The sequence below is a fragment of the Myotis davidii genome, unplaced genomic scaffold, assembly GCF_000327345.1.
Source record: "Myotis davidii unplaced genomic scaffold, ASM32734v1 scaffold3476, whole genome shotgun sequence".
NCBI lineage: Eukaryota > Metazoa > Chordata > Mammalia > Chiroptera > Vespertilionidae > Myotis > Myotis davidii.
The window spans coordinates 43,743-48,311 of record NW_006287429.1 but is presented as its reverse complement, the minus strand read 5'-3'; the positions used below and the strand labels follow the sequence as shown (position 1 = coordinate 48,311).

The following is a 4,569-nucleotide window of genomic DNA, read 5'->3' as shown; positions in this document are numbered from 1 at the left end:
CTCTCTCTCTCTCTCTCTCTCTCTCTCTCTCTCTCTCTCTCTCTCTCTCTGTGTGTGTGTGTGTGTGTGTGTGTGTGTGTGCGTGTATCTGTCTTTCCTCCTTCCCTCTCTAAAAATCAACTTAAAAAAACTAGTCAAGTACTATACAATGCTCAGCAATGGCTTTTCCATAAATTCATAATCCAGTAACTACCTCAGGCCTAAAAGGCTAAAGGTGACTTGAGACCAGATGCTTAATTTGTGGCATCTTTTATTATTTTCGGCTGTTCACTTCCCTATTGCACAGTAACTTTCTCCAGCTTCTACTGAGCTCACCAAATGCCTACAATGCCTCAAGGCATCTGACAATCCACACCCCATCCTCTCAGTGCAGCCTCCCTCCCTATCCACCTGAAGCACAGTATCTTTACATTTCCACTTTAAACTTTTGAAGTTTCCATTCAGAGACTCATGCCTTAAAAAAGAGAGAGGAAGTACTTCCAACTAGGTCAAAGTTGTTATCAGGAATGCAATCTCAAAGCAAAACTCAGAAGGAAAACAGTGAGAACTGGCCCAGGGCAACCTTACAGCTGTAGGGTGACAGCCAGGGTTCCCTCGATTTCAGTTCCAGGAGGGCACAAAAAAAAGTGCTGATTCCTAGAACATTAATGTCATGCATTAATTCATTTAACAATATTAGTAAGCACCTATGTGCCAGGCCCCCTTATGGATGCAGTGGTTCACTGGTGAATAAAACAAACAGAAAACCCTAACCACATGGAACTTACATTATGGAGAGGGGAGAGGAACAAACAATAAGAAAGAAAAATGGATGAAATACACACTATGATATATTATAGTAATAAGGTAAGGAAGGGGCACATGGGATGTTCAGGGAAGGGTTGCAAGTTTAAACATAATTAGGGAAGGTTCCACGGAGATGACATTTAAGTACAAACTCCTAGCTGTCGGATTTAAAGTGCCTCTTTTGTACTTCAACCCCACCATCATCAGACCTCAGGCTCTTGAAGGCTTGGTATCCCCAGTTCCTAGCACAGATATTTGTTAATTTCTTGTGCTTAAAACAAAGGGAGCTCTATGATCCAGACCTTGCCCTTAAAGAGGTTAGAATGTTCCAGGTGAAAAAACAATTAAGACAGGGATTAACCCCTTCCCCAACAATTTTTTTGTTAAAAACGTTTCTTTTTCAGACTAATTTTTTTATTTTGGTTCTATATAGTATTTTTGATGCTGGTTATGAAAACAGTTTGTAATTATTTTTTCTTCCCATTTTTGTGGTTAAGAATAGTATTTCCTCAGAAAGTTTCTAGATGAAATTATTTAGAATGGTACGTATGTAGCTGGTTTTTGAAGGTAAAGTTTTAGACGAGTATACTCGTCGACGACTGAAAAAAGAACATTTTGTGAAAACGTGTATACACGTTTCTGCCGGGGAAGGGGTTAAGGGCTTTCCTGAGGTGTAAACAAAATGAGAGACTTTAGAGCTAAATCTTGAAAGATGAATAGGATTTAATGGCAGGGGAGTGGTATGGGTAGCAAGTTAGCTTTTCAGGGGGGAAAAAGGAGAAGTTTGAACAAAGGCCCAAAGGTGAGATCAAGGAGTACATTTTCTACTGGACTGTCCCTGCCTAAGGTACCCCTCCCATCCCACCATAAAACAAGCAAACACTCCCCCTCAGGCTCTCTGGACTGGCTGTTGGGGAATCCTTTTCACATACCACATCCTCATTTCTCCCCTAGCCAGCAAAAAAGGAAGAAGTTGAGTCAAGAACACATATCCCTAGAATCCAGAGTTACCCATTCCTAACTTCAGGACAATTACTATTGAGCTAAGAGCCCCAGATGTTTCATTCAGCTAGGTACATTCAGGGCTGTGTGCTTATGGTGGCAATGTGGCGACTGGACCCCTATTGGAAGTGAAATGGTGAAGTGAGTAAGACACCAGTGAGGGAAATGGTCCAAAGTCTCCACAGTGCATCCAGGGTGGAATCAAGGACCAAAACTTATGTATGCTTCAGCTTGGGAAATTTTTAATCATTTGTCCTCACTTGTGAGCTATTTAGTGTTTCTAACATCTAATACAGCAGAGGTGGTGTGACAGGGGATAGGAACACAGCAGTTCAGTCAGATGACCCAGCTCTGCCCCTCATCTATTAGGTGACTTGGGGCAAGGCACTTAACCTTTGAGTCTCTTTTTCATCACAACACAGTTATAACTGTAGTGCCTACTGCATAGAGTTATGAGGATTATATAATTATGTCAAGAATTTATCAAAATGCCTGGCTCAGTGGATTCTAACAACCATTATTAGTAGCAGCCTTTAAGGGGAAAAGCTCGGAGAGTATCATCCAGAATGCTACATATGCTCATAGACCAATTATCCCTCAACATACTCTGACCTAGAGCTATTACCTGGAAGCTGTGTTACCAGAAATGTTCACCCCCTGCCATGAAAAGTCTCGAATACCAAGTTGGTGGTCTTTTCCTACTAGGAATTCCAGCAGGTGCTAAAAAAAAAAAGTCAACTACAACAAAATACTTCCTCGGGGCCCCAATTCTTTGCATCAGACATTGTTCTCTCCACAAACCAGCGGTAAACACATTAGGTCAATAATACCGCAATATTAATGGACTTATTGAAGGGTGGAGGTGGGAACCTGAAAAAGCGGAAAAGAAGCCAATTAAAACTAGGAGGTCTAGGATGTACTGAAGACTAATTTCTGCCACAAATGTTCAAGGTCTAGGGCCAACCCTGGTAAAGGCTGTATTCTGGAATGCTAGGTCCTCTGGTTCTGAAGAAGCAGGGTACTGGGGGAAGAAGAGGTTAGTTAATGAGAAACAGATCATTTGTTCAATCACTTGTTCTAACCAAATGATTTCCCCACCAAAAAATCAACCATTTCACTCTACATTAAGGGCTGAAGGCGTTCATCTACCCCTTTACAAACCATCACAGAAGACAGAAGGGTTCTGGGGACCCTCCTCCAGGAGCAAATCCTTGAAGCCTGCTTGAAGGGTGGTGAGAAAAAGCAGTTCAGCTCCAGAGCACACAGCTGCGTCCGGGCCCCAAGCACTGAGGAAGCCCACTAAGGCAGGACTGGGGCCAGCAGCCTTTACCTGCGGCTGGCCGGCCCAGGAAGCAAACGCTACCAGACGTCAGCCCGGCCAAGCCCGGCCCGTCCGCCTGTCCGGAAGAAGCGCGGGGCTGAGACCACGCGGAAAGGCTGGGTGCTGCCAGAGGACCCAGCGTAAGGTGACTCGACGCCTCCGAGGGCGCAGCTCCCGCTAGGAACTCGGCCCCACCCCCGCCCCAGGGACGTGCCCCAGCTCGCAGGCGGGTCAGAGGGGCACAGCCCGCCTTAGCGACGGCCGGGAAAGGAAGGGGCCCGGGAGAAAGCCAACTGCGGGGAGGGATCATCCCAAGCAGACAGGAGTGGAGGCTTGGGGCTTGAGGTCCAGAGAGACAGGCAGGGGAAGGGACAGGAAAGACTGGGAAGGGCGCCGGTCCCTCAGATGGGGGTGGGGGCGCAGCGAAAAGGGGTTGGGGGCCCGGGAGGAGTGGGGGCCCGGCGAAGTGGCGGCCTCTGGCCGCGGACCTACCTGTCACCTGCAACAGGTGCCACGAGAGGGCGAGACGTCCCAGTGTCCGATTCAGAACAGGGTCTACAGCTCCGGGAAGACTGCAATCTCGCTCAGGCGGCCGGCCCTTCTCACCCTCCTGGGAGGCGGAAAAAGCTGCAACTTTCCCTGGAGCTGGGAGGAGCTGGACTCTTAAAGGGGCCGCACAGGGCTCCGGGCTCCTTGGTGGGGGATCGCGCCGCTCCAAGGAGAGCTCTTGGAGCCAAAGCCTTAAAGCACTGGACGGATGTCCTCCCAGGTTAGAAAAGGGCGCTTGAGGACTAAAGATAAGGGTCTAAGACTAGACCTGACCCCGCTCTCACTTCCATCTGTGATCACTCTCTCAGATGATAAATTACCTGCCTCTGCCACTCAACTGAGCCAAAAGTTATCAAACTTTTGTCGTGTTCTTTTAGGAAGATGACGACTCTAGAGTAGACCATATAATGTGGGGAAATAAAATATGATACCATTCTGATCATTTGACTTTCCGTCTTTTATGGCAAAGAAAAATGTCCGTCTAAAATAGAAACATTTTGAGCAAAGGACATAAGACTAAATTCACACAGGGACACAACTGGTACATTCACTCAGCATAATAAAAGAAGAGCGAACTGGAATAATAATGAGATTGGCAAAGGTTTGAAAATCTTCCTCCTGTCAGAGTCTGGGGCACACCACGGGACCCAGAATATTATATAGCCAGTAAAACTGGCACAGTAGTCCCTCCTTGTCCATGAGAGATATATTCTAATGCACCCAGGGGATGCCAGAAACCACAAATAGTACTGAACCCTGTATATACTATGATTTTATTTTTCCTATACATACCTTTTCATTTAAAGGAAACACTTTATGGCTTCTCTTTGCTATATTTAAATTGCCAGCATCACTACTCTTGCATTTTGTGGCCATTATTAAGTACAATAAGTGTTACTTGAACACGAGCA

General features: G+C 46.1%; 1 protein-coding gene across 1 annotated transcript in view; it reads right to left on the bottom strand.

The window, feature by feature from the left end:
• The window catches only part of SYTL4 (synaptotagmin like 4), a 75,054-nt gene extending 71,323 nt beyond the window's left edge, over window positions 1–3,731 (bottom strand). The window contains exon 1 of the mRNA XM_006759182.2: window positions 3,602–3,731. The gene's annotated coding sequence lies outside the window, so the exon portion shown is untranslated. The remainder of the gene's footprint in view (window positions 1–3,601) is intronic.
• Between the last annotated feature and the right edge of the window lie 838 nt (window positions 3,732–4,569).